This window comes from Lagopus leucura, unplaced genomic scaffold (assembly GCF_019238085.1).
Source record: "Lagopus leucura isolate 7727_CA_CO unplaced genomic scaffold, USGS_WTPT01 Super-Scaffold_100001, whole genome shotgun sequence".
NCBI lineage: Eukaryota > Metazoa > Chordata > Aves > Galliformes > Phasianidae > Lagopus > Lagopus leucura.
The window spans coordinates 41,711,907-41,736,057 of NW_024962262.1; positions in this window are offsets into that span (position 1 = coordinate 41,711,907).

Consider the following 24,151-nt stretch of genomic DNA (forward strand, 5'->3'; position numbering starts at 1 on the left):
GTCTTTGAGTGCACATGCCCTCTGTTTGTAGCAGGCCCTTTTTGACAAATTGGATGACTTGTTGGTAAGTGCCCTATATGGCTTTTTGGAAAGAATTTTAATTGTTGACAAGGGTAAAGGGCTGATTGATATCTGAGGTAGAGAAAGCCTCCACAATTTATCTTAAAACAAAAAAAAAGCCTCAGGGCTAGATTTTTTGATAAAGGGAAAGAAGTGTGACAAAAAATTATGATACTCACATTTATGTATTTAGACAATCTTGAGTCTGAATAGTCAAAAATTCACAGAGGAAAAGAAATTCAAAAAATTGTTTTCATTAATAACAGGAACTTCACAGAATCACAGAATGGCCAGGGTTGGAAGGAACCTCAAGGATCATGAATCTCCTACCCTAATTCAATGATTTTTCTGTATGATTCTAACTCTAGGAACTCAGCTCCCTGTATGGCCCTAAATATTTCAGGAATGGTCAGAAACAAATCAATTAAAAAAGGAATTTTCTGTCATTATGAGAAAACAGGTATTTTCCTCAGAATGCTGAATGAATGGCACTGTTCCTGACCTTATCAATGCTATGGTGAGTGTAAAGAAACTATAGTGAAGACACTGAGTAACATTTACATTCATTCAAAATCGGAGGGAGGTCAGAATCAGTAATAATATATATCTTTATTTTAGCAAAGATTGCCAATATACAGTTACAACATTCTATCAGAACTTAACCTTGATCTCATATCTCTAGTGATTAGTCCAATGGTTCACTTATCACAAAGAAAGTTATTTAATATTATGTTCACTAAAAATAGGTCTGAGGTCTCATGGCCTTAGATTTAACTGCTCCTCAGGTGGTGAAATGACAGACTTCTCTGCCATTATGTCATGATGGAGCCAAAGCTCTCCAAAAGTAAACTTATACATATAAATACGTGTAGCTAGCTCCAAAAGTAATGCCTCCTATTTATTTCCACGGAAACTCAAATAGAGGAAAAGAGCACATTATTTGATAGAGTAAATTCTCAACTGCAAACCACTGTTTTTCAACACAGTCATCAGCATTAGCCGATTCATATGGATGAGCTGATGAAGACTCTCTTCATTTTGTGGTGTGACAACTGTGCATGGCCATCCAGAATGTCTTTCTCATTGCTGTCACCACTCCTGAAACACAACAGCCACCGCCTCACGTCTGGACTGTGCTCACGTCCACTGTTTGGTCTCAATGTATGTCAATGCATATCAATGCATGCCAATGGGTGCCATTTTTTTTTTCCACATGGGGGAATTCAGTGACACACCTTTGCTTAGTACACATTTCCATGTCAGACATCATTGTTTCAGAGTGCCCCTCTGCTGCCATCTGTCACACGGCAGCAGCATGTAATGGAATATTGGCAGAAAGGTTCAGCCTCTACTGCCATCCCACCAACATCCACCTCTGACATCGTGGGCCAACGTCATATTACAGGAGACAGTACTTTTGGAGCTGCCCTTGTATATTTATACACATATTTTAAGGTGCTCAGTACCTTTAAAGGTATCACTGTTGTCACATACCTGTGTTTTCCTGTCTTTTTGCCCTACCTGCATACAGTGTGGAAAGTAAATATTCTTTATTTCCCAGATTTATAAATAAATCATACACTTTTTTTTTTTTTTTTTTCTGTCTGCTTTTCTTCTGATTGCGTGTCAGTGAGTGATTGCAATTGCTTCATCATAGACACATTTTTGTATGGTAGATATCATAGTCAAATAAGCAACTTTTACATTCCTTTTGTTAAGAAAATTCTCTCTATAATTTTATTCATGCTTCAAGTTTCTAGAAATCCTTTCTCTAACATTTTCTGAAAAGCATCAGTGTTTTTAGTTAGAGTTGGCAGCATTGGCTTTCTCACTGTGGCAATTAAGCTGATCTGTGATTAGCAGTGGGTTATGCAATAGACTAGAAGACACTGCATCTTCCCTTCTGCTTTTTCTCCAAGGGCCAGTAAAGTAACACTTCATGTCATCAAGGACAGAAGCACCCTGAGAATAAATAGAGATCTGTGGTCTTGGAGAAAATGCAACTGCCATAAATACATAAATCTCTCTCTCTTTTTTTTTTTTAAGTAACTAATGTGCACGTGGCTTGCTATTTAGATTCAAACCTTTTGGAAGTGAAAATCTTTGTCACTGCAAAACATTCTTAATGCACCCTATACATAAATGTCTATTAATAATGTGCTGTCAGTGCTGTGAAACAAAATAAACAATCAGAAACCAGATGAAGCATCACTGGGAGAAAGCAAGTAGAGCTCTGTTAAATTTATAATATTAGTGAAATAGAACCTGAGCCCTCAAAAGTGATTAAGTGCTTAACACCTGCTAGTTTCAGCAGCAATCAGACACTCAAACACTTTTAGAATTTGGGACTGTGCAGGTACTGTAATGAGTACAGGGGAAAAGCATTAAATGAACATTTAACACAAAAAATTACTCCAACAGGTTTGTTTCTTCATTGGGTATTTATTTGTTAGTACTTTCATTATCACCGTGGCCTGGCATAATACATGAGTAGGATACAGCTTTCACACCAGGCTAGAGACATTCATACCAAGATTTCTTATTTTTCAAGGAGGTCTATAACTTTATTGTCAGGTTTTCCCTCGGGCGAAGCCCTAGGTGGAGTAAAATCTCAATGCAAGAACAGCATTCAGTTTTTAAAAACCGTTCTTAAAATCTTGGCTCTCTCTTTTCCTTCAGATCAAGGGTTGCCATCCCTCAGTGGTGATGTTCAGGATACCACTCTGCTAACGCCGGAGCAACATCACTCCTTCATTCCTTCTTTGGCAACCCCTCCTCCTCCCAGCACCCCCTGATCTATCCCTCTGGTTGAGTGTTTGCAGGTTGGGCAATGAATGAGGTGGCATTTGCTCACTAACACTCTGTGATCTGACTCCACAAATAGTTTCCCAGGCACAGAGACCAGCTAAGATCAATGAGATCATTCACATAAGCAAATAAAGATTTGCAGGATCAGGCCCTTGATCGCCTCCTCTCTTTTCTTGGGACTGGTGTCATTTCCCAGCACCACCATAACAACACTCTTTGGCATCTCTTTCTCTTATTGTCTTCCTGCCAGTTTGCCAATTCAATATTTTTTTAATCCCTTGACTTCCTTGAAAACTCCATCTGTCATTGCTTTCCTAAAGGTTTTAATTTTTAAACAAAAACAACAACAAAAGTGAAAACTCAGGTAAAATTAATTGAAACAGTTGATTCTTCTTATGTTTAATTACTGGAGAATGATTTCTTCTCTGAATCCTGAAGTGGTGGCACATCTTCTTCCACAGGCTTTCTGTCCTGCAGTGATTACTTCCCACGCTCACTATGCCGCAGAGAATTTATCATTATCACTGAAAAATGATTTCTTTACATCTATGCACACTCAAAAGCACCATTTCTACACTGAGTTGCATCATGTGATGTCAGAAATTAAAAAAAAAACAATTTCTTAGTGAGAAAAATAGAGAAACCACCAAAAGACCCAGGGCTGCTTCAATTTGAAATCAACAGAGATTTGGACACAGAGTTAAGTGGGAACAGAATTAGGTCCCAAGACAGTAAGATCATGTGGGGCTGAATTACACAAACACTTCTCACTAACAGAAATAAATTCTTTGAAGCAGTAAGAAGAGCTTATAAATACTGAAGTGCTTCCCTCCTTGCCACCAGTACCTTTATGCCATGTTGACCCCACTTTGTCTTTTACATCATGGTCTTGAAAGAGAAAAGGGAAGACTTCCAGTTCCCAGAAAATTTTCTCTCTGCAATTAGAAACGTTTTCAGATGGGTTACTGGGAGACTGGTGACAAGGAAGGATCATACAGCAGAGGGTGGGCTCATGGGGAAGTAAAAGGTGTGGATCCAGAGGCTGTGCTGAGGGTACAGGGGAACACTGCTGCTATGTTTCCTTTCTATTATGATAGCTATTTGCTAGCAAAGGACTTGTGAGAATCCCAACAACCTCCCACAGTTACTCCAGAAGACTTCTGAAGGAGATGAGGCTCATTTGCAAAGAGCAGGTATTGCATGGAGATGCAGGAGGCCTGTGAGCAGGCTTCCTCCAGTCATACCACAGCTGAGCGTGACCCATGAGCGCTGTTAAGGGCTGAGGTGGGTTTTTCAGATGTCACCTCAGCTACCTGATGTGGCTGACAGACATTCTCGGTTACAAAATTCCCGCAAGTCTCTCTGCAGTCCTGCCTACAGGCTGCTGTAGATAGGCCATAGAAGTTCTGAGATCCCACATACTGAAAAACAAGAAGTGCTTCCTCCCCGACAGCCCTTTGCCCTTCCAAGTCAGTACCACAACTGCATTTATCCTTGCCTGTGATGCTTCCTGCGAGCTGTCCTTACTAATGAAGAAGGGATGCAAGTCCAATGGAGCTGCTAGATAGATAACTAGCAGATACAAGCCACAAGTTTTCGAAAGCTACCCAAATCTTGCTCTGCCATTTACCTTAATGTATTATATTTTACTGTGCTGCATTATCCCTGAATGCCTATGTAAGCCCGTATTACGGCATTATTTGTTACTAGCAAGTTTTTGGCTGCAGGGTTGTATTTCAATATGGAGAAGAAGAAAAAAAAAAAGAAAAAAGTGTACAAATTGTGAACTAGCTGTTCCCGATTTACAACCATTATATTCTCAATGGACATGTTGACAAAGATCTTAATGGTTGTGAACCAGCTATTTCTGTGTTCATGACTATTAGAATGTCTCCACAGAGAAGCCAAAGGAGTTTATAATGGTCGTGAACTAGCTATTTCTGAGTTAATGGCTATTACAGATTCCAGAGAAATACCAGTGAAGTTTATCATGTTCACGAACTGAGTGTTACAGTCTCACAGTAACTATAAACTCTGCTGAGAAAGTGAAAGAGTTTGTAGTGGTCACACATGAGCTATTTCTACGCTCAGTGCTATTACTAACTCAGATAAGAAGCCAAAAGTTCACAAAGTGGTATTTCTTTCGCCCTTGGCAAACTTCATGTAGGAACTGATAAAGCTACTAATGTTTCTCAGAAAACCACACTCTAATTCACAATAACGCCTCTCAGAGTACTACAGTGGCACAAAATCTCTGCTCTGCTCAAAGCCACTGTGGCAACTTGCCAGGAGCCTGAGGGCTGCAACTCATTTATATATGCATTTACATAAATTTACATGAATTTTGTGTCAATTTGTATTCCTTCAATGTTGCAATGAAACCTATACTGAAGTGAATAAACAACATATAGCTAACTGACTAATACCAACATTGCATTTCTTTTAAATTTTTCTTCCTTTTATTCTTTTTTCCTTTTCTTTTTTTTTTTTTTTTTTTTTGTAATGCCTGTTTCTTAATGAGATTGACTTCCAATCCTGGAGGCAATCTGTTTTTCAGGGTTAAAGCAAAACCCTGTTTCATCTGTGTTTGATGGCAGGGAGGCACAAAGTTGTGGCTTCAGCAAACTGCTGATGCTGTACACTTAGCAATCTCCCCAACCACCAGTGACTAATATGCATATTAAAGAGGGCAGTGCAAGCACAGTCCCTTGCTGACCTCCAAATATGAAGCCTTCAGAATATTCATGACATTTTAAATATACACATTAAAAAATCGGGAATATCAGAAGTAGTGGATCTTTTTTGTATGAAAATGTCTGTGAAAGTAGCATTTTAGAGATAAAATTATCTCAGTGGACCAAGTTAATTATTTATAGCAAAGGTCCCCTTTGTGATAGGATCTATTTGGAGGAATTAATGGAGTTCAATGCCATGATGTATCTTTGCCTTCTCCTAAGGATGCACAATTTATATAGTGCTTCATTATTTGACAGCGCAGCTATCAGCCAAGCCCTCTGTGACTTCAGATAATTATCTGTATGGACAGCAGCCTCATATTCCACTTTCTGCCATCCTCACAAAACCATTGGCTTTGAGATGAGGAGTTAGCCACTTGTTGCTTGAGGGCATGACAATATTTTAAAATGGAGATGAATTTAAATCTTTTGTGTTTTTGCCCTGGATGGGTATCAACAAATAATTTTAAAGACTGAAAATCCTTCTGCAGTTATATGGCACCCAAATGGCATTCTGTGAAGAGTGTTGTGCTGGCAGAGATCATCATATCATATCTGAGATCAGACTAGATTGGGCATTACCAGGGTGGAATGGCTGTGCAAATGAAAGCACTATGTGGCTGCATGATGAGCCAGGACCACAGCAGCAGGAAGGTTAGGCTAGCTCAGTGGAGATGACACAAATTACAGCAGAGCAGAGAAGCAGAAGCTGGTCCTACATGCCTCTGTGCAAAGTGCAAGTCATACTAGAGTTTTTTCCTGAAGTAGTTGCCAGAATCTTCAAGGGAAGAATGAAAAGGTAGAAAGAGGTCTCTTCCAATACTTCTTCTACCAGTCTCCACGTGAATTTTGTAGACCAATAAGGAATAGAACCAATACATCTGTGCTACTGCTGTAGCAGTCTGCAGGACATTGTACCTGCTTTAGGTGCAGTGACCTCCAAAGCTCCAGTTACTCAAAGCATGACAATCAGTCTTATACACTAAAAGACTGGCCCTTTTTTCTAACCTCAGCCCTTCAGGGAACTAGCCTTCCTCTGTTTAAAAAGATGTCCCTAGTCTCAGTGTTGCACAGGGAAAGAAAAGATAGGATCAGTCAGCCAAGCCACCTGACATTCACAGTGAGATGCTAAGCAGTATGGATGTTGATTACATCTTGTTCAGAGCTCCAAATTCAGCCTGAAGAAATCCTTTAACAAAAAGTAACTATCAAGCTCAAAAGAAATAAGATTTTTTCATTTGTGTTATCTGGAGATAATGCTGTTTCAAAAGCGTTGAAAAAACATATCATGGGTTTGGCTTCATTTTTAGATTACTTCTTAAAACACAATATTACTCCACAATTCTGCTTCGTAATGTAAGCAAGAAAACTTCTGGAAAAAAATTGTTAATAGCTATATAAAGAACAAACAGTTGACACATGCAGAGGATTGGTTGTGAAGTGATGAAGCAAGGTAGAGTTTTGATATGCATCATCAACAGCTTATTGTGACAGAAACAGGATGTTTTCAGAAATAATTATTACTGTAGATCTCTGTAAATCCCCATCTGGCTAAGTAGCTCATGGCTATAGAAGAAATGCAGCTCCTCTGGGGTTTGCAGCTTCAAGTGCAGCTCGAGAGAAGCAGCCTCCCCTGGAAGTCCTGGCATTGATATGGAAAGAGTGGCAAAGGACAGAGGTAAAATATTTGTAGGAAAAAAATGGTTTAGAGTCTTCTCAGTTTCTGAAGGCTGAAGAATCTGGCTAGAGTGAGATGAGGACCTTGGGAGCAAGTCATAGAGGTACTTGGAGTGCTCACTCAGCAATATTTTAGTAGTTCAGTCTAAGTTACCTTTGCTGAAAACTATTTCACTTATCAAATGTGGTCATTATGGCTTGAAATCAAGGTCTGTACACACTTAGTCACAGCCTTCAGCAGTTTAGAATCATAGAATACCACAAGTTTGAAGGGATCCACATGGATCAAGTCTAACACCTGGTTCCACATAAAACCACCCAACATTCAAGCAATCTGTGTGAGACTCCTGCATGAGCACACCTTTAACTCCAGCAGGCTTGTACCCCTGTGTAATCTGCTCTAGGGGACTTGCTTCAGCAGAGGGCTAGACTAGGTGATCCCAAGAGGTCCCTTCCAACCCTTATGGTTCTGTGAGTCTGTGATTCTGTAACATCTCTGATATTTCTTTGCACGCTTAATGCAGAAATAATCTCAACCTGAACCAATGATTGGGCACCAAGTGAGAAGGTGTGGCTAACCCTGAGAGCTCAGGTACATTGCTTACATCTGAGCAACCAGAACCTTGCATCTGAGCAATCTTACCTTCATTTAAGAGATAGTAGCTGAGAAAGCAACATCTCTCTTCACAGACTGTGCTCTTCTTGAGATGTCACTAGTCTTTGGAGTGAGCCATCTTCTTCTATACTGCTTTCTAAATTAAATCTTAATGAAGAGCTTTATAAGAATGCTTATCTTCTAGTAGAAGACATTATCATCATCTTCCATTTCTCCATGCCCTCTATGCTCATCTTCTGGTATACAAAGATTACTTCATTCCATGTGTCTAATGCAGCCTGAATGTTTGCTGTATGGGAACAATACTTGCTCCTTGCTGTATAGATAGCACCTAGTAGGTATTGATCCTCTGCAACACAAAGCAGTCAGAAATGATAAGGAGCTGACATTGGGATGAAGCACAACTTCTGTATTCCACTTGGATGGCTTCTTCAGGACCAGTGACTTCAGTGGTCATGCTTTCCCAGTAAACTGGGATATATTCAAAGGCAGAAGCTGTCACTTTCTGGAAGGATTAAAGAAATGAGTTTGCATGGATCAGATAGCAGTGATTACTGTAAGACATCACAATATATACCGAGAAGCACCTCAGTCAGTTAGAGCAGACTGTCAGATGTAAGCCTGCATACAAATGGGGTAGATAATTAAAATAAGTCTAACATGACACACACACACACAAAAATAAATAATAAAAAAAAAAGTTGAAAAATTTATAGCAAGAGATGAGAAAATACAGTAAATACCTTTTTTTTTTTTCCTGCAAAGGCATAAAAAATATATATTTTTACTCACTGTCATGCCAGTTGTGACAAGAAGTGCTATCTTCCTAGCTTCATGCATAGCTAAAATTATACATCCCTTAGGGAAGAATTTTTGGGTATAGCAAACACCGTAGTACTGTTCCTTCAAATAAAAAAGAAAAAAATGCTTGACAGAATATTCTTTTTCTATCACCATGGATGCCTCAATACTGGTAATTCTTGACTACTACTGATAGTTTTCATCCCTATACTGCTCATGCAAAAATTTGCAGCATCATACTGTTGCAGAAAGAGTTTTCTAAACACATCTAGAGAAATGGTGAGCTTCAGTGCAAGCTTCAGAGCTATGGTTTGGGAAAATGGGAACAGTTTAGCTAAGTTTTAGCAAGTATTTCAGGAGTTATTTCAATTTGTTGTCACAATTGCTTAGAAGTCATGAAAACGTTCAGGCTTTCACTCACAGGACAATTATTTCTGTGCTGCGGCAGTATCTCTCTCTCTCTTTGCAGAATCTCGAAAATATTTTCCATTTCAGTTTTCTGATCTTTAGAAGAGATCATAAGTTCTGTGCTCCTTATGAACAGTGCAAAGGAGAAGTCTATTCTGCTACTACTTCTATTTATTTCACAAAAATCTTAACATTATTATGACATAACTTTAAATTGTATGTGCTAAAATCTATGACAGGGAGTATAAGTTTAAGTAAAGAATAGTTGATAAACTACTTGGTAAGAAAAGTTGCTCTTATCTGAAAAAACATGATGACAAAGCAGAACAAATGAAAAGTCTTCTCTCCTGTGTGTATTTTGACTCTTAAGGTCCTGACTTCACATTTGATTACAGCAAAAAAATATACTATGCTGATCGATCATGTTCTTTGAAAGGTTTCCCACAAAATGCTAAGCATTTCTGAAGTCCCACAGAGCAACAGAGGACTTGGAACAGATTTCTGGACTTTAGGAAGAATATTTTATATTGAAGAATTCCACAAATGGTGTGTAAGTAGTTAAGAAACCAGTTTAGTGTTCCACCTTCAGATTCACTGTACAGAATTCTATTAAAACTGCTGGAATGTCTGTTCCAAATTCTACAGAAGAATAATTAATTTTTTGAGGTACTTAGGCAGAGTTAGACATACCAAACATAGTGAGGACTAATTCCAAATTAGAGCAGACATTAATTTTTATTTTTAATGAAGCAGTTACAATGAGATGTTGAAAGGTAGTCATACTGATCATAACTCCCATTTGAAAACTCAGGGTAATTAAATTGTGTATATAAAGCAACAGAAACGTACACTGAAAAGAGTGTTAGAAAAGGTAGTTCCTTTGAAATGTCTTTTAAAATTAAGCACTGTTTTTATGGGGGATTTTCAATATGTCTTGTCTCTTTAGTTATATTTCATAAATACGATCACCAAAATGATTTATTTTTTTTTTCCTCCTCTAGAAAATACTTTATTTTGTTTATAAACAAGCATTTATGGTGTTGAATATTTTACAGGATAGAGCCCTATTAGCACAGTACAGCAAGCAGGGTAGTTCTTTACAGTTCATTACTGATAGTGCAATGAAGTGCTCTGTTTATTTTAGACCTCACATCACACTTGTCCCCAAAGTATCTCAGCAGTTCAGTGTTTGAACTTATCTCTCTTGAAAAGCAAGATTGCTTCTTCTTATGCATGTGCTAGTGCCTTATCCTGTGTAGCTTGTGATGTGTCAAGATATGAAATTTCTATTGCTTCCCTTAGGAGGCTGTTTTACTCTCATAGATCTGCCTGGCAAATAGTTTTTGCCTGAGATGCAAGCTGATTAATTTCAATCCGATAGCCTGAATTGTTTCTTCACCATTAGAAATCTTTTTGGAAAACTCCAATATGCACCCGGAATGAGAAAATTCATTCACTGGGAAGAAAAAAATCTGGAAAGCAGCTTCTGCCAAATGTCCCTTCAACACTACTAGGTCACGAGAGTATGGAAATTCAATGAGAGGTGACTCATGTGCGTGTGAGCCCCCATTCTGTCAGCAGTTTCCATTCTTCTGCTTAGCTGATGTAAATAACTCTGTGCTGATTTGCCAAAAGAGAATTCGGCACAGCAGTGTCTTTGTTTTTTTACATTTAATTTAAAATTTTGGTTGTTTTCTTCTCTTCGTTCTGTGTCTTTTGTCTGCTGTGGCAAAGACTCAGGATGCAGCTACCTAACAGTAACTCTAGTTGGGACAGCTGTTGATTTACTTATTGTAAGACACAGAAACACAGGAAATGTAAATACTGAGGACTAGGGAATTCAGGGCTTGCTTCCCACATTCTGTATTGAGAAGCAGAATCCTGGTGCTGTGCCAAAGGAAGACATGGGTGAGTAGCATCCCTCAGTGCACTGATAATCAAGGAAAACCAAGGTGAGGGGTCTGGAGCACAAGTCTTATGAGGAACAGCTGAGGGACTGGGGATTGTTCAGTCTGGAGAAGAGGAGGCTCAGGGGAGACCTCATTGCACTGTACAACTTCCTGAAGGGAGGCTGTGATGAGGAGGGGTTTGGCTTCTTCTCCCAGGCAACAAAAAGGAACTGGGGAAATGGACACAAGTTGTACCACAGAAGGTTTAGGTTAGATATAAGGAAGAAGTTTTCCTCTCAGAGTCAGGCACTGGAATGGCTGCCCAGGGAGGTGGTGGAGTCGCCGTCCCTGGCACTGTTCAAGAGGCACCTGGATGAGGAGCTGCGAGAGATGGTTTAGTGCTTGTGGTAGCAGTGTAATGAGATGGACTAGATGATCTTGCAGGTCGTTTCCAACCTTGTGATTCTAGGATTCTATGAAAGGAAATACGGAGGTGTGGGATATGTGGGCAGCTGGTGACCAGAGTCCACAAAAGATATATATCCCCTCTCCTGTACACCAGGTAGCTCTGGAGCAGCTTCCTGATGTGTCTTGGACCTGTGAAAAGTCAGAAGCAGAAAATACTGTTTTCTAAACTGGCCTGTGATTCTGGTAGTAAATAAATAAGAGTTGAAAACTGATAAGGTCACTGCATCATTCCTACGATTGCATGTTTGAGCTTATTCAAACAAGTGTATCACTGCCCTGGCACTGCTGCTAAGAAGAGATCAGAGGGAATTACAAAGTATTTTGACATAATAATAGCTAATCAGCTGGGCAGACTCAGACTGCCCTGATCAGTAGAAAAGGTAATGGGATTACAATCAAAAAATAAATAAATAAATGAAAAGAGCATGCTACTCTCTGTGCACACAAAGCAGACACGAAGGTGTGGGAACATGTGCTATCTTACATCCTTACGCAGGTTGCTTCTTACAGATTTCACCAGCTATTGCACCGTAAAATCAAGGTAGTATGGAAATCAAATGTTTAAAATTCTGCAGAACCAATAATGTACACTTGTAACTAAATGAATCCAGTGGCAAGAGAACATCGTACAGCCAATAAATTCTAGTCTTTCCTGTTGCTGCAAAACAGGTGGGAGAAGTGTTAAATATTTGGTACTGATCACTGGGACTCACTCTGATGAAAGTAATCTGAGTGGGCAGTCTAAATGGTAGCTAAACTGTCTGTTACTTGGCAATGCTGTGGCAGATGAAGGTGTTACTCTGTGTAGTTCACATTGTTTATACACTTTTCTGAAGCATCTTCAGCACAGTGGGGATGAATGTTTTGCTACAAGTGGAACAGTCCGAATGAACGGCTTCATGGCACTTCTGATTACATCCTTTTTTGCTGTCATCAATTAATGCAGGAGCAGTTTTGCTATTGTCAGAAGACACTTCCAGTGGTGTTTGAAGAGGATGACTTCTGACTGAAAAGCTGACTGAAATGAATTCTTTTGTAAAGAAGGTTCTCCTCATGATAATGTCCTCATTTTTTTCTTCTTGTAATTTAACAAGGAATTAAACCTCTTCAATGTTGCACTGCATGCAATATTACCTTTGTGACATACATGCATGGTACTCTGTTAGAAATACATTCCTTTGCACCCTTGTGCAAGTGATGTGTTGATACTTTTCCTTTAGTCCCAAGAAGACGAAATCAGACAGTATTTCTGTTATCAAATACTTTTATAAGGTTCATTGCATCTACAGTCAACAGGGAGCAAATATCTTATGTTCTGATACCTCGTAGCCCCTGCTGTCTCTCCTTAATATTGTGTTTGAGTGCTGCATGATCTTCATTATCAAATGCCCCAGTGAAGTACCATGGTCTCTCACAGAGAACTGAAGCAGAAGCTCAGAACAACCAGAAGCTGTGTCTTTATGAACAGTCTAAAGCCCACTTGTTCGGCTGAATTCCTAGGGTGCTTCCTGGCCTACATTTGGCTTGGGGACCAATCTCTTCTCCCAGGTAACTGGTACTAGGATAAAACTTAATGCCTCAAGTCACTCCAGGAGAGGTTCAGGTTGGAGATTTGGAAAAACTTCTTCTCAGAAAGAGTGGTGAGGCATTGGAACAAACTACCCAGGGATGTGGCACCTCTGTCCCTGGTGGTGTTCAACAAATGTGTGGATGTGGCACTGAGGGACATGGTTTGGTGGGGATGGAATTACAGTTGGACTCGATGATCTTAGAGGTCATTCTCTAATTCAAAATCAACCAGTTTTCTTCAAGTTTCCTGGAAAGAGCCTAAGAGCTTAATGGTGCCAGGATCAGCACTACAAATGGTCTGGGTGTAGGCAAGCTCTTCTGAAGACAAAGAGCACTGAGAACATAATCAGAAGCAGATCAATTGGATTCAGGACCAGAGTTCAGCCCATGATACATTTAATTCCCTAGTAAAGATAAAGTGTCCTGCCTACTTCCTCAGACCTCCTTCTCACAGAAGGTTTGAGTTGCTACTGATGGAAAGAAGTGCTTGGGTAAGTAAAAAGTACTTCAAAGACCCAATTACTGTAATAAACTGGGAGATCACTATTGACACTTGCAACAGTGACAAGTGCCGCAATGATGTCCATACAGTGTGAAAAAAAATGAAATTGTATTACGAATACAAAGTCACATAGGTTACCAAAACTTATTGTTCAACTTCTTTCCCTAAGGAAGTGTGAATAAATATCTTGCACTGAGTTACTTAAAGGCACTGCAGGTTTTGGCCATACATAAGAATGACAGATAATTTTTGATAACCTCTCTGGTCATGCATGTGATCCTAGTAAAGAAGAATGGACATAAAATCTTCTAAAGTCAAAAAGAAACCCAAGGGAGTTAGGTTGCTGTGATTTAATGTTTCCTCAAAAACAGAGATTTCCTGAAGTTTCGGTGAAGTATCATTTATACTGCTAAGCTTTCTGGTGGCAATTTGTGGTAAAGGTTCAGCTGATGTTCATAAAAGTGATTAAGTGGAATGGAAGACATCAGTGGTACAGTATAAATCCCTTTGTGAATGAGATCCAATAAAGCATTTTAGTCCTACTGTGCTGATTTAGTTAGGAAGTTCAGTATTATTCACAGGGTTTAGTCTTCATAAACTTCCTGAGGTTCATTAAAGATGAATAGCATCAACACTGTTTTGCAACTGATCTACATAAAAAAAATGTAAACAAAGTAGAAATAACCAGAGCTTATTTTCTTGGCTGTTTTCTGATACTTTTTAATTTCAGAGGAAATCGAGCTGAACATGGAAACTACTAAGCTATTAATTATGTGAAATCTCAAAATGTTTATTTTGACAACGTAAACTACATGCTCTTTTCTAAAGTTCTAAAATCCTTTCTTAGTTATTTTGCACTTGCATGAAGCTACTTTCAATACTAATAAACATAATAAATCTTAAACTTATTTACAGCAGACGAGTCGAGAAGAGTGCTATCACACTGGGACATGATCATCCTGTCATTTTTGCAGGAGTAACTAATGAAGATATTAGTTAAGTGGACCTAAATTAACCTACATTTTGGTGATAAATTACATATTCTTAAGATTCATCCTACTGTTCGATTATAGCAGCAACAGTACTGGGTTAAAATATACCAATTCAACAAACTGAGTTCTCCAAAACCCAGATAGGGATTCACTAATAAAATGCTATATACAAGCTCTTCCTCCCACTGCAAAGCCTCAAACTCTCATCAAACTTCTACTCTACTCATGGTGCAGTTCCATGGCTGGTCCCCATGCTCTTTCCCTTGCTTTGCTGTGAGCAAGCAGAGTATAATGAATGCTCCTTAAGTACTTTTCAGTAGCTGTGGGCTAGGGTCCACCTGGCACAAAGGCGAAACCTTGCCTCTTAGTAGCTCACAATAGATTTTCTTCTGCGAGTCTGCACAGTCAGCTTTAAATCTACATATGTTTTTGGCTTTCCACCACTCTGCAGCAGCCAAAACTCCCATCGCTTAATTATTTGCCACATGGAAAAAAAAAAGAAGTAAAAATGAAACTCCCTAGTTTTAAATAAAAAATTGCTTTTGTATCATAAAATTTTCTGATCAGTTCTCAATGTCACTTTTGTCCCTTAAGGCTTCTGATGTATTTTTTTCTCTCCTTCCCAGGCTGAAAGGTTGCAGGCAATTTAATTCCTCTCAGAGCTACTGACCCAACCCTTGACTGCCCCTGCATCCCTCCTGTGAAGCTCTTCTAGGCCACTGATTTCTCAGGGACATGGCTTAGAATTGCACGAAGCCTCCAAAATGCAGTGGCATAGTGGATTGAATTTATGCTTCTGAGCATGGAGAATGTACATCTTTGTGTTGGTAAAGATCAATTATATGCAGATTTACCTGAGAGCATGCCTGAGAACCCTTTATCTTCTCTTAATACTCATTACTCTGCTGTTGCATTTCCAATGGAATTTACTATCTCGCAAGAAGTATGTCAAGTGATATGGATACTTCCACAGTATGGACAACAAATCAAAGCAACAGCTGTCTTGATCTGGCTCCCGCAGAGTTCAGTTTATATAGGCACTTCCTAAAAGAAAGACTAATTACTCCTGCTGCAGACTCTGGTCAAAGAAGCTTTCCATTAAAATAACACGACCTCAGCAAAGATGTCACTTCATCTCATTTTTTACCTTACCACAAGATGGAAATATTTTTTTTCTTGTGCTCTCAAAAGCAAAGCCAACCAGGAGATTGTGAAGGACAACTATGGGAACAAAGACTGCGATCTACCTAAGAGACCAATTTTCTCGATCTAAAGAAGTCTACTTTGCACTGAAAAGTAATCAATGCAATGAAGATGAATGTAAGGGTGTTCTAGCTTTCACCATCACAGATAATGCTCTTGCAGTATTCAAATGCCTCCAAGTTTTTCTTGAAACCTTGCAGAAATGTGATCATTAACTATTTTTTATCCATATTGCATCAACTGACATTGTTAGCCTGTACTATGTTTCTAAACATATGTCCATGAAATCTCTCAGAGGAGTTATAATGTCTCACAAATTCAGCGCTTTCTGAAGAAGCTTTTTATTTTTCCTTTTTCTCCTGGGCATCATTTCTGCAGTGGGTGATCAAGAAGCACGAAATGCTGAAAATAAAAGGCAGAAAGAAATACGCCATTGCAGCTGACATTATTATATTAATTCTCTGAGAAACAGCACTAATGCAACTGTGCAGTGTTTAATTGTATTTACTGATATTTTGTGATACATATTTTGTAATTCTAAAGGCTTTAATAATATAAATACAGCATTCTGTGACTGAGAAATAAAGAAGTGAAATACTGTACAAATCACTTTTTTCTTTTCTGGGATTTACAGAGCAAGCTTATAAGAAGCTTTACTGCAGATGCTGAACAGCCTCCTTCAGCATTTTTCAGACTAATATGCTATTCTGCTCTACTAATTTGATGTTATTTCAGAAGAGCAGTGTACTCCCAGCTAATTAATACAAGCAAATATGACTAGAATATTTTTCCTGCACTGTGAGATGTTGCTGAAATATGTGTGTCTGGAGGTTGAGAGAAAAGAACAAGTGCCTGGAAAGAAAACCTGAAGGTAAAAACGTAGTCAGAAGCTAAATCTCTCAGCAGGGTATTTCTGGGACATCTACCATTCCTACTTTCTACCTGATGGAGCTTTGAAATTCATAGCCATTTCCAGCTCTCCTGCGTAAGTAGCATAAAGCTATTAACATACGCTCTGATAAGAGGACCAAAACAATTGTGCCAGAGAAATAACACAGCATGCCTTCTGCAGTGCTACCTTCTTGCATTGGATTCATTGGGACACAGTGAGGTATCTAATAGCAACACATTCCTGCTCTTTGTCTCTCTTACGTGTCTGTTCTAATACACAAAAACCTACAAAAGACTCCTCAAAGCTTCCATCGATCAGTTGATGTGTGTGAGCATCAGCCGCTGCTCTCTATTTTTAGGGCCCAACTTGCAGTACAGTCATCCAAAGAGCAGAATAACCCTGTTTTAACATTAATGAAATCCTGTTTTGATTTTTTATTTAAATTTACATCGTAACATTACATCCACAGAGCAACCTATTGGGGAAAAAAAAAAAAAGGAAAAGAAAGAAAGAGGAGGGTGGACACAGGGAAGAAGAGGAAGATAATAGATCTAAAGAGAAAAAAACATAGTCCTTTCTCCCATTCCCCATTTTCATCTTTTCTTTGTCCCTTTTACTGCTCTTACATGACTATTCCATACTGTGATAAGAGGTTTTCTACCTTCTGCTAGTTTACTCTCTTCTAAATATTCCTAGTTATCTCTTTCAATTACTATCTTTCCTTTGCCATTCATTTTTTTTTTTCTTGGACATTTTGTTTTGGCTGTTGTGTATTTTTCCAAGGCCAAAAGATGCATTCCTCTGACCTCCTCCTTCTCAGGATCTGGAAGAATTCATGTGCTCCTTCATCAGGAAAACTGGAATGACAGTGGTTGTACTGCCGATTTCTGGGTGTTCTCTTTTTCTAGAAAGATGACCTTAACATGGCTATTCTCTGTTCTTAAGCCAGGTAACACTGTGGACCTCGGCTGCATAAAAATCCATCTTAGAAGTTTTATATTTGACTAAGACAGCTTTGCCAGGAAAAGCCAAAAAACCTCTGTATAAACACAGTGATCATTGCTAAACTTGCTTTGACCTCAGCTCTGGGATGTAGCTCTTCTCTTGCAATGTAAGACTTGCTACTGCATCCATGCTAACAGAAAAGCATATGCCAACTGGTCTCTGTCTTCCAATGGTACTTTGTACTTTGCTTCATGTACTTTGGTCTGGGGTGAAAATGAGATACATCCACTTCTAATTGACAGACTGGCTGATAAGGATTGGGCAAAATTCTTCTAAGCCTGTCTGGCTCTGGGGAGACTTTATAGCAGCCTTTCAATTCTTAAAGGAGGCCCATAAGAAAGACAGAGGGAGGTTTACTTATGGGGTATGTAATGATAGACAAGAGATGATAATTTTAAATTAAAATAGGGTAGATTTAGATTAGATATAAGGAAGAAATTCTTCATGATGAGAACGGTGAGGCACTGGAACAGGTTGCTCGTACACATTGTGGATGTGCCATCCCTGGAGACATTCAGGGCCAGGGTGGATGGAGTCCTGGTCAACCAAGTCTAGTGGAAGGCGACCCTGCTCAAGGCAAGGGATTTGGGCCAGATGATCTTTAGGACCCTTCCAACCCAAACAATTCTAAGGTTCTGTGACTCTATGATCTTGAGTGGTGACTAGGATCCAATGTGTAAAGCCCTTTGCCTGAGCAGGGAGACTGTTTCCTTTGTATGCAGAGTGTGCACAGCTATGCATGATGGACTTTATGCAGAACAGTTTAACCAGACATCTAATCTCGCCTGGAGGGAAGAATGTTTTTTATGGTGTGTGTATTCATTCTTTTATTCATTTAGCTCTGTGTTTCTGCACTAGTGGGTAGGAATAAATCTTTACATTGTATTCTTTGGATACTACTAGAAATGCTGTCACCCAAGTTTATCATGCACCTTATTACTTCATAAACACAAGGAATTTCAAAATCAGACATTCAATTTGTAACAATTTGGGTATGTATGTGCAAACAGGTTACTGAACAGGTACTACACTGCAAAAGTTAATTTTGCATTTATATGTTGCTTTTTAATGCTTTCTCATACTTTTTATGTTTTATACATATATTTTCTTCATAAGAAATGTGACAACTATGGCTACAAAGAACAGAAAGTTGATACTGGTATTTCTTAAATACATATCAGGCATGAGCCTATATTTATGTGTTCCCCCTAAATATATGTACCTCAATCAAATCCTTCAGATGTTAATATTCAGCTTAGTGGTGGACTGAGCAAGCAAGAAAAGTGGCGACATTCTCTTTTCCAGACTGAATGCCTCTGAAGCAGCTCTGTTGACTCAGGATTTGTGGAAAGGAGGTTGATCAGCTTTACAACATGTGGAGATACCCCATAGTGTGAAAAGCATAACTTTCCCTGCTGCTTGCAAACTCAAAATGCAATCTCTGCCTTCAGATCCAAACTTGCTCAGCATTTGTGCAGCTGGGATAAGGCTTGGGTCTTGTTCCTGTTTTAGACTTTTGATTTTTTCATGCTTTTCTCTGAACTCTCCTGACCCCATCAGTTCAAAGTGGACACTTTGAACATGAAAGCCTTACAATTCTAATTAAACTAGCTGGCAAAGGAATGTGAACAATCTCAGAAAGACTACGGGGCAGAGTTTGATAAAACTTGGATTTGGTTTATAATTCAAAATGCAGGTTGTGTGAGAATTAAAAACTGCATCAAAGTCCTGTTCCCCCAGAGGTTTGTTTCCATTTACTTTAGTTGTAAGGACCAAACTAAGCAGCAGAAAGGAAGCTGTTTGCATTCTTCATCCAGGTGAATACAAATCCACTCTTACCTATCTTACTTGCTCAGCATCATGTCAATGAGCATCAATTACTTGACTATCCTGGAGACCAGCTAAGAATAAGTCTTTTGTGACTCTCCCCTCCAAAGCAGGCAGACTTAATGACTCTTCTCATCCAATGCTTTTTTGCATTTTGTGGCATAAGGAGACCTACCTCACTTCCTGCAGTGTACCAGCTTGGCTACATTGCTAAGCCTTACACAGATTAAATTGATTAAAATTCTGTGTTTTAGTGGGCCCTTGAAAGAAGGTTTCAAGATGAAAAATCACTTCCTTCTGAGAGAAAATGGATGAAGGAAGGGCCCACTCACTCTTATCCTTAACCAAAGCTCCCACCTTGGGAGATGGAAAGTAGCAGGCAGAGCACCTGCCCTCCTACATTTCAGGGCAGTATCCTGCCTTCAGCCACACTGATCTGGCAGACATGAATGTGTGTTTGCATTTATTTTAATGGGGAACCTCAGTTAGTAGGACTATGGATGCAAGGAAAGCTTTCTGGCTCAGAACCAGCACCTGAAAAACATTCTCCAGTATTTCTCCCACGTAAAAATAAAAGTCATCTTTGACTTCTTGACTACTTTCTCTTACCAGGGCCCCGAATCTACTTCATCTACCTGAAAAATCTCTTTCAGTGAAACTTTCTTGACACAGTATGACTCACGGAAGACCTTCCAGAAGACAGTAGATATCTCAGGAAGCACAAACAGATCATCAGGTAGTGTGAATCAGCACTGCTGAACAATCTTAAATCAATCAGTGAATTTGCATCTGAATTATTGTCACTATGTGCCACCAAAGAATACTTTCCTCTTATCTTTTTTGTCTAGATAAGACTTGAAATAGCTACATCTGCTGAAGACTGCAGTCTTTGGAACCTGAATTAAGGCAGTTGCTAATTCCCCATGAGAAACCCTGGGTGGATCGTGCTTTTGGTCTGCAGAACAGTTTGAAACCCTGGGTCAGTGTTCGGTTCTGACACCATTACATTTAATCTCTAGTTGCACAGCATGATAATGGTAAGGGCACAGCTCTTGCCTCTGCTGACTGCTGATAATAGAGCTGAGCACTGAAGTCTTATGCACTGCAAATTGCTCTAGCCCCCCTATCTGATTCTGTACATTACACTCCTTATTCTCAGAAGAGTTTGCATTTGTCTTCCTTGCCTGTTTTAGAGGTGGCTTGAGACATTTCAGAAAACTGCATTTTAGGTGACTTATTTTCACAGGTCCACATTTTGCTCCTCCTCTGATTCCTTTGCCGCAGGAGATCAGCAAATCTGAAACTGCTGGGCTAATTCTTTGCAACTAAATCACACAGGGTGGATGCACAAGGTGTATGAGGCCAGGCTGGTGCTTTGGGGTTCAGGCAGTCCAGGAGCATAAGGGCTGAAGAAAGAGATTAATAAACAAGAAGGCATCTGAGATTATAGCCATGAAGATGCTCCCTAGGGAGAAGGGAAACCCTGGGTTCTTGCCCCTGCTCCTGATAATTTTAATCTGATGATGCTTAAATAGGAAATGAATGAGCAGGGCTGGGAACAGCTCTTTGTTTACTCTCTCACTGCCTGCAGTTACTTGCATTGCAGGCTCCCCAGGCCTAAACCAGACAGATAGAAAATAACTTCACTCTCATCTTGAGTGGGAGTGGGCAGGCTGTGGGGAAGGGGAAAATGCTGAATTCTACCCTGGGCCTGGCTCAATAGGAAGGGCAGGTGAGAGCCCCTGTGTGCAAAGATCTCCCCACCTCAACAGTGGCAAACAAGGAGAGTCTCTGGAGGGCTGATGGGGTTCCTAAAGGTGAACCCTGATTACTTGGCTGCATCACAGCTCATATCAAAGTCCTACTTCCCTGATTGTTTAGACCTTCCACAGAGTAACATGTTTCCCACCTGGGCTCCTTTCCCTCAGTGTCGGTTCATATCAGTACAACGCGAGCTTTGGTTATGAGATAAAAGTACAATCAAGATATGCCCCTAGGCCTGGGCATGCAGAAGCCCTTCTTCATCTGGCTGGACAGCTGCGTATTTATATCAGAAGAAGACTGTGCCTTCATTGTGCTGTGGCAAGTTAGCCTAGAAGGAGTGTATTTAAAAAGGACAGATAATTTTGTGCCTTTATCTTCCTGCAGTTCAGGAGGCTAACTGTTTTCCTACTGATAGACACCAAGCAGGAGAGCAGACAAAAGCAGACAGCAGTGTAAAAAACTGAAGTCTCAGCTTTCCTCAGCCAGGTCAGGAAATGGTTTCTACTACTCCCAGAAAAATGTTTTGTTTTTCTGTCTTATTTTGTTGATAATATTCAGAAAACAGGGTGGCATCCCGGTTTTACCCTTTCTCCTGAAATTCAACCTCATCTTTCCCTGCTTCGCCTTAGGTTTTACTTCCATGGCTACACTGAAGCCCAAATTTCCAACCCCAAAGATAAATCAGTGAGATCTAAGACCTGTTATAACATCTTGCTGAGATGTAGGACCCTAAAATAAGGAAGGCTCAGTTTCTTCCAGTGATGAAGATTATACCAACCATGGTAAACCCACTCTATCTACTGCTTTCATTTAATACTCTGGTCTGCTCACTGTATTCTTTATTTTAGCAGTGCTCACCCTTAATCGATTACTTAAAATAGTTGAGCAGTGAGCTTCTGAGGAAGATGATGAACCACTTAGGTGTTGCTGTTTAGAAGAAGGCATATAAAACGCATCTGAAGACTGACTTTGGCTGTTCGATCTTGCACATGCAGTGCTTCAGGAAACATTTCAGAATAATTATCTGATCCAAGATTGGTTGGGCAAGATCACCAGACATATCAAAATTTGATCTCATGCCGTTAAGACATCTACCAGTCATTGTTTTAGGTCTGCAAACAGTCTTTTCATGACCTTCAATTTAAAAAGCTGGCAGTGCCTGGACACCACAAAGCTGGTCAGCACAAACCAGCATCTCTAACAACTATTCTGTTGTTAGCAGATGTTCACAGTTGACAGTTGACTGTCTTGATGATTCTGATCCTCTTCACCATTCATGTATTAAGTTCCTGCTTGCATCCCCAGCTTTACACTTGCTTGTCTTTTTTTTTTTTTTTTTTTTTTTTTTTTTGGCTACATGGAAAATTTACATTATTTTGTCCCCTAGTCCTAAGATCAGACAAAACAATGCCCTAGCGGGGTGCACAAGTTAGATGAGCTAGGCAAGACTGCTGCCAAAAAGTGTTTGCATTAATATGCATAAAGGTTCCAGTCGAAATTTTTCCCCTAGGAAACAAATGATGGGAATGGGTGCTTCATATGCTTCAAAGTGCTTCAAAGTAAGTTGGGCACTTAACTACTATGATTACCTAACATATTTAGGAGCTTAAAAAAATCCAGTTAAATCTATTTAACTACTTGGAAGTTCTGACTATTAATCTGGTGTAAGTTCATTGTCAAGATATTGCAACAGATTTTAAATCCCTCTTTTTGTCCAGGTTTCCTCATCTATGAGCGCATGTGCATGTGTGTATTCAGATTCTGGAGAAAGTTCAGACTGAACTGACCCCAATTATCTACTGTTTGAAGTGTAGTTACATTTTTCTGAAGTGGTGGTTCTGTTTTATCACAGTCCATTTAAGGTCTGTGTACAGGAAGGGCACCAGTAAGTTAAATTTACATCATATATTGTTCCTCAAGAATATCACAATGTTATTATCATCTTAAAATCTTTTGTCTCCAAATTATTGTTATTTTTTCCTTGAACTTCAATTTAAAGACCTTTTTTTAGGCCAAAATCTCAGTCTCATTAACAACAGCATTCTCTCTCACATATAAAACTTAATACTAGTGCTCATTGCACACATGAAATATGATGGGTGCATCTTTATCATCATGTTCTTCTTGCAATGATGACAAAACATAGCTGATACAATTGCCTGCACAGCTCAAGATCTGTGTGTTTAATTTAGTTTTTTTTAAAAGAGAAAGGCTTCTAACCCTGCTAAATTCATTGAATAGGAACATCCTGTCTAGGTTTTGTATTAAAACTTTTATTGTATTTTCCCTGTGCTGGAAATGCAAGAGTTAACTAATTTAAATTTTGCATGAAGCCTAATAAGTGATCCGACTTAAAATAAACAACAGTCCAAGCTGCATAGTTTTCTTTTTATTAGCTGACCTTGCAAGCTAATAAATTCATCCTGTATTTTTCTGCTACTGCCAATTTGCAGCATACAGGAAACTAATCTTGTACAATAACTGCCTTCCTGTACTCAGTTCTTAAATGGAGCCAAATGGATTGGTGGCGGAAGAGCTCCCCAGCAGTTCCTGTGAAACAGTGCTGAGCGCAGCAAGACCTGACAGAGGCTGCTTGCTATTATTGACTTTGACAATGTAATTATGTTCTCATTTACCTCCCTAGCACTTAAGAAAAAAATATCCCCCCAGTACGACGGCTACAACAATTTTGATGTCAAATTAGATGTGAGATACGTATTTGTAACATGCTAAATGTATGACAATAGCTCTGATTTTTGAGAGGGTAAAACACACTAGCAGTAGCCATTATAGCACAAAGGTCTTTCGTGTAGCTCTGGCTGCCGCAGCAACACTACACTGCAGACAAAGGATCTCGCTCAGCAGTGAGTTAATAAAGGATCTGTATTCAGATTAGGAGCTCATAAGTGTTCTTTCGCATTAAAGGCAAACCACT